The sequence below is a fragment of the Helianthus annuus genome, chromosome 12, assembly GCF_002127325.2.
Source record: "Helianthus annuus cultivar XRQ/B chromosome 12, HanXRQr2.0-SUNRISE, whole genome shotgun sequence".
Taxonomy (NCBI): Eukaryota; Viridiplantae; Streptophyta; class Magnoliopsida; order Asterales; family Asteraceae; genus Helianthus; species Helianthus annuus.
Window position 1 is genome coordinate 44850889 of NC_035444.2, and position 16376 is coordinate 44867264.

The 16376-nt window shown below is 39.4% G+C and overlaps 1 long non-coding RNA gene across 1 annotated transcript; it reads left to right on the top strand.

Annotated features, from left to right (window-relative positions):
- The first annotated feature begins 264 nt into the window (after nucleotides 1-264).
- On the top strand, nucleotides 265-2444 carry LOC110894803. The gene is made up of 2 exons (XR_002566714.2): nucleotides 265-448; nucleotides 2232-2444. It is a non-coding gene; the product is annotated as an uncharacterized LOC110894803 (long non-coding RNA).
- The last annotated feature ends 13932 nt before the right edge of the window (nucleotides 2445-16376 follow it).

Sequence of the window (16376 nt, forward strand, 5' to 3'; positions counted from 1 at the left end):
GCATGTCAAATGTAAATCACTTTTAGCAACTTCATATTGTAAATATATCACATATATAAATCTATTTGTATTATATATTATCGTCAAACATTAGTATTACATAAATTGAGATTTGAAACTACCAAAAGTTAACAAGAGGGTGAAGGGTTTTGCTGGACCACGAAACTACTCGGCACACATACATACTTTTTATTGGAATGGGCCTCTCCCATTTCGGCCAACACACAAAAATTGGGCCCAAATCAAACCCCCCAACCGTGTGTTATAAGCAGGCTTATGAGGGGGGGGGGGGGGGAGGGGGGGGTTAGTATGTTACATATTGTGTGAGGATCAAGATTAGCCAACCCTACTCTATCCCCTCCCTCAAGACTCGACGGCAGCCACTTGATTTCCATTCGAAGCCCTCCATTAATCGCTCCAACACCTCTTTAGGATACTTGATCTCGAGGTTAGTGATTCCAGCATTTGCTCGCTTATATATATTTGTAGTTCTTGATTATGTGTGCTTGTCTATGATTTAGACGAATCATAGATTAGTGTTAGACGAATCTGTGCATTGATGCCCGGGACTTGCTATGACAATATAATTATTTGATACTCGGTATTATGTAACAATGGATGATTTTGATATAATAATTGATTATTGATGTCTTTGAAATTCGAAAGGCATGTAACTGTTTGTTAAGATGATAAGACTAGAAGGTATGGTTTGGATGGGCTTGGAGGGGATGAGCCGCCACGTAGGCGCCACGTAGCAGTGGCTTGGAGAGGATGGACCTAGGGGGGTGGGGGATGAACCCCTTTGTGTATATATATGTATATATGTATAGGTATATGTGAGAGAAGGAAGAAGGAGAGAGGCACGGCGGACCCGGCTGTGGGTCGCCGCTTGTGCTGGGCCGAGCCCCAGGGGGGCGGTGTGGGGGTCCGGCGCCGGGCCTAGCCGGGCATCAGCCGGCCCCCATACCTTCCAGTCTAAGGCATCCTTGTGCATATGGAAAAAAAAACAGTTAGATAATTGGGGGAGTGTGGAGGGTATGTCCCAACGAATTATGTGGGGCTTTTTCTACGAATTCTTTGATAAGGGTTATTATTGATTTAGAATAATGAATAATTATTATGGTATACATTGGGTGGAGATAATGGCATTCAAAAATGATGGCTCATGTGTAGATAGTGGCATGCTATAATGGCGGCCCATGTGTAGATATATAAAGTATTTGTCTAAGTTCGAACTCCAATGAGGATAATTATTATGTTAATTGTGATGCCACTCTATGATACAGCAATTATATACGTGGATAATGGCGGTCAAGTGTGTGTTTGAAGTCTCACTCGAATCAAATCATGTGCAAAGTATTATGAGGTTGTCACAGCAATGGTTTAGTATTTCAAGATGGCATGTGACCATCATTAGCAATAACCTTTTACCATTAATAGTTTTCATGTATTGAGATTTTATATGTGATATGTCGGCCATACAATATTTGTTTGCAATAGTTAATGAGCCCATGTGAAATATGAATTAGTGATGCAAGTGTGTATACAACTTGAATACCAGTTATGCAATGACAATGAATAACTAATGTACATGAGTAATTGTTACGACTAGTCAGATGTTATGTGTTTCTAGTACACCACTGGATTGATGGTGTAAGTAATGCTTGTGTGTTGCATGAGTAATATGTATAAGGAAATTTCAATTTAAGTGTACGAAACTGATAGTTGCTAATAATCATATTAGAATTTGGTCGACCAACTGTTAAACAAGTGACTAATCCTACCGAGCAAACGAAGGTGAGTTCACTACTTGAGCATCCGTCCCGGTGGTTGGGACAGTCAGTGGGTATCTCGGGAAGGGATAAGTCTTTCGGGTAAAAAAAACGGGTATATTGGTTAATATTCTCACCTATCATTCTTGTAAGTCCCTTATATTGTTACCTAGAGGGTAACGGGTATTAGTTGGTAGCGCTACTTAGGTTTGGCACCCTCACCCCGCTCCTAGGAAGGACGGATGTGAACTAATGACCCAGTCGGTCCCAGTACTGGATATGAGTACGTGGGAAAGGGCAGTCATGTACTTCAGGAGCCGTCTTGTTCGGAATTGAGATATTAACAATATTACTTGCATTGGTTATTGAACTGTTTTACAATCAACTGGTAACAAACGTTTTTTTTTTTAAACTGTGGACTCGCCAGCTTTGTCTGATACACTTGTTACATGCTCGCAGGTCGTTAGATGTCTTGGATTTGGAACTTGCTGTCTGGAGTAGCTGGAGTAGTCATGGGTCGACTGGAAGGGCTCATGTGATTAAATTCCCTATTCTATACTTGGGTTTTGAAAAAGTTTAACTTCATTTTATTATTTGCTTCCGCTGAACATATCGGTTTTCATGTAAACTTGTTGATGGAATTTTATTAATGATTGAGAACTTATTTAGAAATTGTATGGGTTCAATGTAAGTAGTGGCTCACTGTTGGTATGTCACATGCCTAACGGGGGCACTCCCTAGGTGGTATTTTTGAGGGTGTGACAATTACTACTTTCACCTGAATTCAAAACCAACTTAACAATTACTTTTGATAACTTAATAATGTATGGAAACAAGTTACATGTGTTAAAAATTTAAACAATTTTCAGAATTTAGGGGCATCGCGCTACCCTACGGGGCGTCGCGCGACGCCACACCCCTTTTTTGACAGAATGTTGCTTGTTTGCTGCTGCAGTTGCCCAGCTCCAATTTTTTTATCAAATCCGAACCACCATAATTTGCCATATCGTACAAACATGTGTTTTTATCTCAAATTCACTATGTTAGCTTTCTTTTAAGCATTTTAACAAACACTTTAAGAGCATGGTTTTTAAATAACCATTACCAAGTTCATGTCTCAACTATTTAGCCGAGTGTTTATACTTTTTGCAAGTTCTTTGCTCCTAGCATGTATATCAATATCAAATTCGCTTCATGCAAACCGTTTAACATAAATTTTCTGATTACTTATTTGGTTTCCTTTTTATTCACAAAACCTATTTAACACTTAGATAGGTAAACATGAATATTCATAATTTGGACATCAATTTCACAAATTATTGGCTAGGGTTTTACATCTAAACATGTCTCCAACCCTAATTTCATCTAAACATCAACATATTAAGCTCAAACTTTGATTTCACAATTTATCAAGAATCTGAGATGGGACTAAAATGATGGAACTTAGCATACCTTATGATCACTTCGCTGAGATGATCACTAATCTATGCTTGGAATTCGATTTGGAACACTGTAGAGCCTTCAATTTGATCAAAAACTTGAAACTAGGGTATGAGGGTGAACTTGGTCGCCCCCTGCGTTCTTGATCGTTCCAGACACACTCAAATGTGTGTTTGGATTTTATTTTATTTTCTTTTTTTATTAAAACTAGTTTGATTTTTAACATCTTTGGCCCCCTCAACTAAATCCAAGTTAAACTTTACATGTTTTAATCAAGTTACTTTGTTTTTACTAGACTCATGACTAACTAGGTTATTTATTCCTAGTTAGTTTATTCTCGTTCTAAAATGGGTGTAGTGGGGATGTGGGTATTATGTTAAAAAGGGGTGTAAAGAATTAAATAAAAAAAAACTAACCAAAAAGGGGGATTGGCCAAGAAAAAGAGGGATTCATGTGATTGGCCAACAATTTGCCATTTTGGCGTGATTCAAAACACGCTTCGGGGTTTTTTTGGAAAATAACGCCGAATCACGCCCAAGGGGGTGGGGGCTTGGCGTTTTCGATCTAGGACCGCCACGTTGCCACGAACTTGTCAAACATGGAAAAATAGATGCGTTGCGATACGTCTGTCAAACGGGAAAATAGACGAAAAAACGTTGAACCCCACACACGTTCCGGGGCGTTAACTCGTAAAATTTAGAACGAAACGTAAAACGAAAAACTTGCAAAAGGTGAAATGTATAGAGGAACAACGTTGAAAATAGAAAATGTAAAGGTTAAATTGAAAAAGATAAAAAGTTTTAGGTTAAAAATGAAAAAATCAAAAAAGGGTTTTTAAGTAAAATATGAAAACCTTTAAGCTTAAAATGGAAAATCAATTTTTTTTAAATACACCCAATGCTTGGTGTACAACTGTTGACGTCTAAATTTGTTGCTTATTTATAGTAAAAAAATAAAATGAGTTCAGATAAAACGTATAACAAGTCTTGTAAAAAGTAATGTTTTTTTATTCAGGAACATGTGATGGTGCAACACGTCGTTGCACGTGCTACAAGAAGTGTTAAACTTGAAAACATACATCACTTTTGCTATGTATCTTATGTTTTGCAAATTAGTCTCACATTTGTAAGCCTGAAAATATATTTAATATCATAAATGAAGTAAAATCACTTTTTTAAGTTAACATGTTTAATTTGTAATATAATAATATTTTGTTTATTTTTTCAAAAAACTACAAAAAAATATAAAATTAAATACATTATATGAAAACTAAATTTGAAAAAAAAGATGGAATGTTAGATATAAAAATCTTTTGCAAAGGCAAAGCCTTTAAAATACCTAGGTTGAGAAAGGGAAGGTTTTGAGTTCAAATCCCACAGACAACAGGGGATTAAAGAAATTAGCTGTTCAAAAAAAGATATAAAAATCTTTTACACTAGTCAGGAAAATTGAAAACTAAGAATTTGAAACTAGATATCAATTTCCTAATTTCTACTTTTGGGAGATGCTGATATTTAACCGACTGGCCACCAAAGTTTGTTAGCAATTTTGATTATAGTAGGAGTGGTATATCCTATATGTATAGTTTTTGAGACTTTCAAGATTCTTAATGTAAGACAATGCGTAGTGGTAAGGGTGAATAATGCCCCCACCCTTGTGTGTTTTTCGCCATGTGACAATCCAGTCAGCAAGGAGCATTAATGGGCGTTTTTTCTAAAATGGGTGTAGTGGGGATGTGGGTACTATGTTAAAAAGGGATGTAAAGAATTAAATTAAAAAAACTAACAAAAAAAGGGATTGGCCAAGAAAAAGAGGGATTCATGTGATTGACCAACAATTTGCCATTTTGGCGTGATTCAAAACACGCTTCGGGGTTTTTTTGGAAAATAACGCCGAATCACGCCCAAGGGGGTGGGGCTTGGCGTTTTCGATCTAGAACCACCACGTTGCGACGAACTTGTCAAACATGGAAAAATAGACGTGTTGCGATGGGTCTGTCAAAGGAGAAAAATAGACGAAAAAACGTTGAACCCCACACACACGTTCCGGGGTGTTAACTCGCAAAATTTAGAACGAAACGTAAAACGAAAAACTTGCAAAAGGTGAAAAGTACGGAGGAACAAAGTTGAAAATAAAAAATGTAAAGGTTAAATTGAAAGAGATAAAAAGTTTTAGGTTAAAAGTGAAAAAATCAAAAGGGTTTTAATGTAAAAGATGAAAACTTTTAAGTTTAAAATGGAAAATCAAGTTTTTTTTTTTTTTTTTTTTTTTTTTTGAAATACACCCAATGCATGGTGTATAACTAACTCTTTATGCCTAAATTTGTTGCTTATTTATAGTAATAAAATAAAATGAGTTCAATTTTTCAATGATAAAACGTATAACAAGTCTTGTAAAAAAAGTAATGTTTTTTTTAATCAGTAACATGTGATGGTGCAACACGTCGTTGCACCTACTACAAGAAGTATTAAACTTGAAAACATACACCACTTTTGCTACGCATCTTATGTTTTGCAAATTAGTCTCACATTTGTAAGCCTGAAAATATATTTAATATGATAAATGAAGTAAAATCACTTTTTTAAGTTAACATGTTTAATTTGTAATATAATAATGTTTTGTTTGTTTAATAAAAAAAACTACATAAAAATATAAAATTAAATACATTATATGAAAACTAAATACAATAATATATAGAATGTTAGATATAAAAATCTTTTGCAAAGGCAAAGCCTTTAAAATACCTAGGTTGGAAAAGGGAAGGTCTTGGGTTCAAATCCCACAGACAATTGGGGATTAAAGAAATTAGCCGTTCAATAAAAGGTATAAAAATCTTTTAAACTAGTCAGGAAAATTGAAAACTAAGAATTTTAAACTAGATATCAATTTCCTAATTTCTACTTTTGGGAGATGGTGATATTTAACCGAAAATTTGGCCACCTAAGTTTGTTAGCAATTTGATTACGGTAGGAGTGGTATATTCTATATGTATAGTTTTGAGACTTTCAAGATTCTTAATGTAAGACCATGCGTAGTGGTATGGGTGAATGATGCCCCCACCGCTGGGCGTTTTTCGCCATATGACAATCTAGTCAGCAAGGAGCATTATTCGGCGTTTTTCTAAAATGGGTGTAGTGGGGATGTGGGTATTATGTTAAAAGGGGTGTAAAGAATTAAATAAAAAAACTAACCAAAAAAGGGGATTGGCCAAGAAAAAGAGGGATTCATGTGATTGACCAACAATTTGCCATTTTGGTGTGATTCAAAACACGCTTGGGGTTTTTTTTTTTGGAAAATAACGCCGAATCACGCCCAAGGGGGTGACGGCTTGGCGTTTTCAATCTAAGACCGCCACGTTGCGACGAACTTGTTAAACATGAAAAAATAGACGCGTTGCGATGAGTCTGTTAAACAAGAAAATTAGACGAAAAACGTTGAACCCCACACACACGTTCCGGGGTATTAGCTCGCAAAATTTAGAACGAAACGTAAAACGAAAAACTTGCAAAAGGTGAAAAGTACGGAGGAACAAAGTTGAAAATAGAAAATGTAAAGGTTAAATTTAAAAAGATAAAAAAGTTTTAGGTTAAAGGTGGAAACGTCAAAAGGGAAGGTTTTTTTTTTGAAATACACCAATGCTTGGTGTATAAGGCTGCACGGTATGGAGGACCATCCTCCACCGTCCTGGACCGGCGACGAACTGCCCTCCACGCCGCCCCCCTCCGTCCTCGTCCACGGCGTCCTCTGCTCGACATTGGGGACGATCCTCCCATTTCACAACAAGATTCAAACCACCTCAACACTTCAACTAAAAATGCACTAAAAGCAGAGAAACAGAAATTAAGGTTAACTAGATACCTTAACAACAGCTGTAGCAGGTGTACGAGGTATGTAACTGTAATCAGCCGGAGATGCAACTGAGAATTCAAGATCTAGAAAGTAATCAGCCAGAGATGCAACTGAGAATTTGAGATCTAGAAAGATTTCTTTGATGAGGGAGAGGGAGAGAGGAGAGAGAAGATTGGGCTAGAACCGGTAATTGAATTGGACTTTTGAATTGGGGTTTGGAGATAAGATGATAATAATAATAATATGAGAGAGAAAAGAAAGGGGTGAAAGTTAAAACTGAATTGGATATGGACTTTGAAATCCAACTGGACTACTTTTTACTATTATAAAAATAGTTGTTATTATCATTTATTAGTTATTATTTAAAAAAATAAAAAACATAAAAGTGGTGGGGTAGGATCATCTAGGACCATCCTCCATACCCTCTAGTTTTGTGGGATGGACCATCCTTGGAAGGACTATGATGTGCCGCCTACGTGGCGGATCATCCTCCCTTGGAGGACCATCATCATACCTTCTAGCCTAACTCTTTATGCCTAAATTTGTTGCTTATTTATAGTAATAAAATAAAATGAGTTCAGTTTTTTCAATGTTAAAACGTATAACAAGTCTTGTCAAAAAAGGAATGTTTTTTTATTCAGGAACATAGGAACATGTGATGGTACAACACGTCGTTGCACCTGCTACAAGAAGTGTTAAACTTAAAAACATACACCACTTTTGCTATGTATCTTATGTTTTGCAAATTAGTCTCACATTTGTAAGCCTGAAAATATATTTAATGTGATAAATGAAGTAAAATCACTTTTTTAAATTTACATGTTTAATTTGTAATATAATAATATTTTGTTTGTTTTTTCAAAAAAAACTACATAAAAATATAAAATTAAATACATTATATGAAAACTAAATACAAAAATATATAGAATGTTAGATATAAAAATCTCTTGCAAAGGCAAAGCCTTTAAAACACTTAGGTTGGGAAAGGGAAGGTTTTGGGTCAAGTACCACAGACAACAGAGGATTAAAGAAATTAGCCGTTCAAAGAAAAGATATAAAAATCTTTTGCACTAGTCAGGAAAATTGAAAAATAAGAATTTGAAACTAGATATCAATTTCCTAATTTTTACTTTTGGGAGAGGGTGATATTTAACCGAAAATTTGCCCACTTAAGTTTGTTAGCAATTTTGATTACGTTATAAGTGGTATATCCTATATGTATAGTTTTTGAGACTTTCAAGATTCTTTATGTAAGACCACGCGTAGTGGTAAGGGTGAATAATGCCCCCACCCTTGAGCATTTGTCGTCATGTGACAGTCCAGTCAGCAAGGGGCATTATTGGGCGTTTTTCTAAAATGGGTGTAGTGGGGATGTGGGTATTATGTTAAAAAGGGGTGTAAAGAATTAAATAAAAAAAAACTAACCAAAAAAGGGGATTGGACAAGAAAAAGAGGGATTCATGTGATTGACCAACAATTTGCCATTTTGGCGTGATTCAAAACACGCTTCGGGTTTTTTTTTTTTTGGAAAATAACGCCTAATCACGCCTGTCGAATACCCAAATCCCGGATGACGTTAAATGGATCTTCGCTGACGTCAAGAGGCCTTCACCTTCGTTACTGCAAAAGAACAAACCGTTAGCCTCGCCACGGAGGACCCGGGGGGGGGATCCGTGACAAAGCTCCGGCGTGAGAATATGTAAACTTGCCAGAAGAGCAGAAGAGCTGAGGAGTTTATCCCGATGAGTATGATCACCGAGATGCTTCCTCTAAGGTGTGAATCTAATAAATATGATATGTGTGATAAATGTATGGGAATATTAGTCGGAAGTTAATATGAGGATAGTTAGTGAGAGTGCAGTAAATGAGATGGATGCAAGATGATACCTTTTATGCTTCTTATATAATGCCTAGCCCTTATCCCATATGCAAGATATTTCATCCAGACCATCCAACGGATTCTGCAACCTTTCGAGGGGTACCTACACGTGTCTGACCCCTAACGGTAAGATGATAACCGTATTTAATGTTCCAGCCGGAGAAGTACAATTGCCAGCCAAGATTCTCTTCTTATCAGGCATTAAATTAAATGAGACCTGCCTCTTCTGATCATGATTTTCCCGCTTATTACAAAGGAAGGGAACCTTAATGGGCAAGGTAGCTTTGTATTTACGGGCTTGTTCATAATTGGGCCTGCATAAGGGTAGCCCAAAGCGGGTAAAATGGGCTTTCCCATTGACCCGTCGTCAAGTCATCTTTAGTCCCTGGTTTCGAGACCCAAGGCTCATGATCCGGGGCTGAATCATAGCTATTTCAAAGGGAGGCTTTCCTTTTCTTATCTTTGGGCTTCGTGTGTGGGCCCACTCCTCCTGATCAGTTATAATGAACCATTCCAACTAGCCATCATTTCGCCGGACGCCTATAGCGGGAGTTAATCCCCTAGAGACACGTGCATTTTTTTTAATTTTGAAGGGACTGATGACATGACGGTTTCCTGTGTGTCAGTTATTCTCTTTAAATACCCCATGCCTTTTCAAATTTCCTATCTAAATCTTCTGGTTCCTTCTCTTTTCCGTCACGGTTCCTCCGATCATCATTTTTTCTCCGATCATGAGTCTCTCCGGCCGTTCTGTAATCAAGTCTGTCTTGACGGCAAAGGACTTGGAGTCTTTTGTTAAGACGTACAACATCCCTGAGCAGTTTTCCCCTCACTTTGCCGGGTCCTAACGAACCGACAATATTTACACCGGACAGAATCCCCCTCTATACCTTGGCTTTTTCCTCCTGTGGGGTCCGATACTCCCTTTCGTCTTTTAAGGTCGCTCTGCTTCATCACTTTGGGGTTCACTTTTCTCAGTTGCATCCCTTAGGGTTGATGAGGGTGGTGCACTTCGAGTTGTCCTGTGCGGCTATTTCCGGTGAACCTTCCATACCCTTATTCTGCATGTTTTACAAACTGATCTCCGACGGATATTGGTTTACCTTTGCCAAGAGACAGAATAATGTGTCAAAACCCTGTTATGCCTTTATGCCAACTTCCACTTACCCGAAGGATTGGAAAAGTAGGTTCATTTTTGTCTCTGCCGTCATGATGTCAGCATCCCCTTTACCTAGGGATGTCGATACCCCCATTGAAGATGTTGTTCCTGCCCTGTCGGCTAACGAGACTGTTCAATGGAAACGCATGTACGAGAACCCTACCCGGGCTTTCACTTTTTCTGAGGGTATTTTGGCCATGGGAGGGTTGAGCCCTTCCTATTCTGTTCATCCCAGGGCTTTCTTTGGTAAGAAAGGTATCTTTTTGCCTTTGAGCTGTATTTCATTTATTTAGTTTCTTGGTATCTGTGTAGTCATCTTTAGTGCCTTTCTTTCACAGAGGTGACTTTGTGGAGGTTGCTCCAGGGAGATTCTAAGGATGTGAAGTTTGTGGTTGATGGTGAAGCCATTCCGGGCCTGAACCGGAGTGGGGTAGTGCAAGTTACCGGAGGGTCTGCCCAGGTGGGGGACTCTGTCGCTGTAGAGGGGGGCGAGGATACTTCCTCTGATGGGGAGGAGAGTTCCCCTGTCCCTGCTCCTGTTAATCATTCTCATAGGAGTGATAATGAAGATCTGGAAATTCGTTTAGTTCGCAAGAGGAAAGCTGCCAGTCCCCAGCCAGCCCCTGTTCCCCGCAACATCCGGCAGAGGCTCCGGAGCGCCAGTGGTCAGAAGCTCCCCTTTCTTCGAAGGCTGCTTCTGAACGTCCCCTTGTTGGGGTCAAGGGTTCTCTGTCCAAACACCTGAGGTCTTCAAGCCTTGTGAGTGCACCTTTGCTGGTGAGTCTTTTCTTCTCCTTGTTTACTCTGTCTCATCTTTGTTTTGTTTCCGATGCTTCTCTTTGTGTAGGGGAGTTCTCGTGATCCCATAGAGATCACCACTGGTCCCTCATCTTCCCGTGTTTGGGATAAAACTTCCGAGGTGGGCATAGCCCGTTTTTCTCCAGCTTTTGAGCTTTCACCTTCTCATGCTACTGGGACCAGTAAACCCACTCTTCTTGAAGGTCCCGCTCATCGATCCCCTCTAGCTCCTCTGTTTGCTGATGCTATCCCTCTCACATATGTTCCCAAGTGGAAAGTTTCTCATTCTTCGGTGATAGGGACTCCTGAGGCTGCTAGGGACTTTCTTACTCATGCCGTTCCTCCCCCCCATAGGTTTGTGAACTCTGCTTTGAGGGATGATCTTTTCGAGGATCAGTACAGCATGTCCCTTAGTGAGAGCTTTTTCAGGGGTGCTGTAACACCTCGAAAATTTACGTCCAATAATGTATTGACACGTGTCATAGACTTTGCATATGCGAAAACAAACTTTGGAGGGACTAAAGTTGACAAACGGTGAAAACTATGGAACGTAAGGGTCCAAAGTGTCAACAATGGATAAATAGACTCTATGATAACCCTACACAATGTTTATAACCTTAAACGGATGGATCATGGATCATACGAAGCGGAAATTGCACGAAAGTGAGGAATTACAAACTACAGGGGCCAAAAGTGTCAACATGTTGAATTTATACCTCTGAGTGAACTTTTGGCAGACCCGAAGCTTTGTAATGCTAAAATATACTCACTAGAATGTGTGGTAAAAATTTCATGAAGTTTCGTTATCGTATGAGAAAGTTATGGCCAAAACCGTACTTGAGGGGTTAAAAGCGTCAACGTCGAATTTCATGACTTTTCGGGTGAGCGCAAAGTTAACCGAGGACTTTACCATGTTGGTAAATGTCCCAAAGTTCTTAAAAACCAAGTTTGGGGGTTTACGAGTCAAGATAAGCGGCAAAACTTCGCGTACGAAGGACAGGGGCCAAATCTGCCAATGGATGAAAGTTTGCTTATTCTGATCAGGTCCTTGCGGACCGTATAGCAAGGACCTTACGGTCCGTATGACTTGCCCAGTACCAAATTCACGAACAGTAGCTTTGTAAGTCCGAATTTTTAGTGTGTAACAGCTGTGGGCACCTCTAAAACTCACCAATAGATGAGCATGCATGCCTTGGACACCTGTGAGCTTCCTACAACTCCTGCAACGTCCATAAATCAGACCAAAAGCTCACATTTTGGGCACTTGAGTTAGAGAAACAAGAACATACAACTTGCAAGAACTCTCAAGGCATTTCCAGGAGCAATCTGATCGTCAAGGCAGCCTCCAAGTGCTATCTAGGCTTCATTAGGACCTTTGTAAGCATTCATATCATCCTCTATTCCGTGCTAGCATAGATTATTAGTTAAAAGTCAAACCGTTGTTCATATAGTTTGACTTTTCGATTAAACGAGTTTGGCTCTGTCATTTCTCAAATTGAAACCACTTATAAGTTGGTATTTATGTGGGAAACAAACCCTCAAAAGGGTATTCTCTGATTCCCACTCTAAGCATGCTATTTGTCGAGTCAAAGATGTTCTTAAAAAGTCAACAGAAATCGTTTTTTGCGGAATATAGCATAAATGGTAATGTAGATGACATGCAATCAGTTTGATCATCAAAAATAAATTATAATGAATATAAGAATGTGTTTTATCATGATTAGCTCGACAATCTTTAGTATAAACTCGGATCGGAACCGAAAGTCCTAAAAAACGACTTTTTCGTTGACTCTCGATTCGGATCCATGCATGCATGTTTGAGATCTGTATTAGAGTTTATTTTGAGCCATTTTTATTTTAGTTTAACTCTCTGGAATTTTTGCAACTTGAGTCTATGCTTAACCGAATTATATGCATGTTTCCGATTATGCTTAAAAGTTGACTATTTTGCCCTTTTTGATATAAAACGTGATTTTTGGAAAAGTGAAAGAGTAGAAATCTTTATTTCTAATTTATAAACTTGCACCGAAAATTTGAGATCAGTTGGTGGTCCAGATTTTGAGTTATGGCCGATAGCGTAAAACTATATCTTTATGTTAAATAAACGGCGCATTTAGCGTATAACCTATTTCAGGCCACGTTTTGATATAAAACTTTTTACCCACTGATGTTATACAATATTTTGGGATTTTTGAAGATTTTTATTTAATTTTTGGCTGATCGTTTCTTAGATCGCTAAGTTAATTCGGTTAATGCCGGTTTTGACCGCTTAAGCCATAAAATGAGTTTTATACATCCTTTTGACCCCAAACCTTTTTCTACTGATCTTATTTGTTAAATAAATTATTTTGAGCATTCTGGAAATATAAAAATCTCAGCTTTCTTTTGAAAACCCGGAAACGGCTCTAAATCGCATTTTAAGCATTTTTAGCGCATAGTAAGCATTATACTCATATTAAACATATAAGACTCATACCTACTGATGTATTTAGCATATTTTCATATAATAACAGTAAGTATAAGTTTTTGAACTCAGATTTCCAGTTTTGACATTTTTAGCCCTTGTGAAATTACTAAATTACCCCTACGGTGCATAGTTTGATTTTAAATGATAAGTTTTGTTTATGGGTCATACCCTACTGTTATAATATGTCAAATTAAGTATATTTACTGTATAAATCAGACCTGTAACTCAGATTTCCAATTTAACTCTTTTATAATCTTTTAAATGACCAAAATGCCCTTCCAAGGCATAAATTGAGTTTAAAGTAATTCGGGGCAAAATAGAACATAACTTGCTGATATTATATCATATTTAAAGCATATTATCTCGGGGAACTTGCATATGACTCTTTTGCCTACCCGTAACGCCCTTTTAGCGTTCGGTTCGGTTTATGTAACTAGTTTGCATAAATTAACCGAAACGGGTCAAACGTTATCATTTTTATCTCAAAATCCAGAATGCATTTAGTATACCCATATTAAACAAGTATTCAAACTTGTCGGGTCTAAATCACATTCTATCCGGTCTTTCGCTAAATCGTGCGCTTGTACCGTATCGTCCTTAAAACTAACCGGTCAAAGCTTAGGCTTAAATAAAAGACCCGTTAGGAATCTAATAGGTTATTATAAACCTTTGTTCCAGATTAGGAGGCCCAGTAAAAGCTATCTACACTTACCAATTGTGATTCATACTTACTCAGGTAAATACATTTTGACTTATTTTCCCTATACGGGCTTGGGGTATGGTATATAGAATACCGCTTGATCGAGCGTTCAAATCTTGCACCCTTGGGTATGCAATTGGAATAGTTTGTCCGGCTCGTTTAAACAGTCTTGTTTTACTTTAAGCATTTGGGGGGTTATTGACCGTGTCCCGGATATCCTTGGCATTATCTTACGAGATGGCCACGACCAGAGCACGGGGTGTAGGCGTACACCCGTCGTGTATAACTCTTTAATGTGGTGTGTCATTTAATCTTTAACCCGGACAAGATCCCGGGCTACCAAACGTACGAGTAGCATGTAATTCGTTCACAAGTTTATATTGCATAATTATCCTAAGTTAATAAAAATATTTATGCCATGTGCATTTAAATCAATTTTCAATCATTTTCAAAATGAGTCAGTTAATTTGTATTTACCAGTGTAAACTGACGTATTTTCCCAAAAGGTTAAGTGCAGGTACTATACGAACTAGGCTGGCTGTTTCCTAAGAGCGTCCACAATAGTCTCGCAAGCTCGGACGACAATAACTGTTGAACAAATTATCTTATTTTATTTGATCCGCCTGTGGATCCGTTTCAACTACTTGTGATATATATATTATTACATTTTATTTAAAGTTGAAATGAATCTATTTCTGCTTCCGCTGTGCATTATTATATTGTGTTGTTTGTCTATGACGATGCCAACTACGTCACGATACCCCACGCCGGGCCCACCGGTGACACGTGGAGATCGGGGTGTGACAGGTTGGTATCAGAGCCAACGCTGAGTGAATTAAACACTAGTCTTTTGTGTTTAATCTCAGTTACACAATTGCACATTCCTCGATTTTCGAGTCTAGACAAAGAACTTAGGAAATGTTCAAAATTTCGTTTATTTTATTTTCTAACTTTGTCTCATATATATTTTGTTGTGCAACTTGTTTGATTTTTGACAGGTTCAAAATGTCGCCACGAGTTCGAGGAAGGGGACGAGAAGGATTCGCCACATCCCATGATCATGAAGCAGGGCCTTCACATAGGCCAACCCCATCAGGACACCAAAACAATGCTGCCCGCGATCTTTGGAGATCATTCGCTGAACCAGCCAGGCACTCGGTATCACTGAGTACCTCACCATCCCTACCCCACTCTTTTGGGCCCCACTCTGAAAATGGGCCCCACTCTGAAAATGGGCCCCACAACTCCCCCGGATCCTACATTCCTTTACACCAGTCACCTCACAACTACCCAGCACCCGTTTATCAGGGCCTGTACAACCCTGATGCCTTCTTGGATGAACCAGTGGGTCATAACCCACTAGGACCTGAAGACCACTTCTCGGGTGGCAATGAGATGGAGGTCGATGAGGACACCGATCCCTCCATGCCACCGTCCGGCACGCCGAACCACCCCATTGAGATATCTGATGGGTCACCATTCAGGGGATCACCTTATAATGGTGTTGACAGCTATGAGGAGAGGTTTAAGCAGCACGACTGGGTTTATACCCCTAGCTACCATAACTCTCCCATGCACCAGTCCTACCACAGCTCTCCCGTGCACTCTCAGCACCACTCCCAGCAGCAGCAGCTTCAGCAGCAGCCTCAGCAGCATGACCCATCTGAGGGTTTCTGGCGCGACGTGGTCACCCCGTCGCCGCCACCACCTCCAGTTATGCCTCCCCCGCCTCAGAGGCGAAGGAGGAATGCGCGTATGTCTACGCGAGGAGGGATTCACATTAGCACCCCTCCACATTCAGGTAGCAGCCGCTACTCGCCGCTTCATGAGGAGTCAGAGATGGGAGAATCTCCGCATGCCGTCTCAGGAGTTACTTCTGCGCCTATTGCGCCACTGCCGCCGCAGAACTTTGGAGAGCCAATCCCGGCTTATGCTAGCGCAGCACAGTTCAATCCTTTCGAGCCGACTTTTCCCCCAGGTTATGACTATACAGGGGATCCTTACTGGATAGCTTCGGGCTACAACCCTCTCAATCAGGAGAGTGCTTTTGGAGGCACTTGGGCTACGGGACAGTCTACTTTTGGATTCCCACCGCATGGATACCAGCAGCCGCAGCCTCCACAGCCACCGCAGTATCAGCCACCGCCGCCGGCGCCAATGATGTCGCCATCGCAAGTCCAAAAAATCCTGCAAGGGATACACGACGTGCGACGGGAATTGCGACAGGAAATGCGACAAGACCGCCGACATAACCGCAGAATGTTTAAGAAGATGGTTGATTTGATCAAGGGGAAAGGCAAGAGGGATTATTA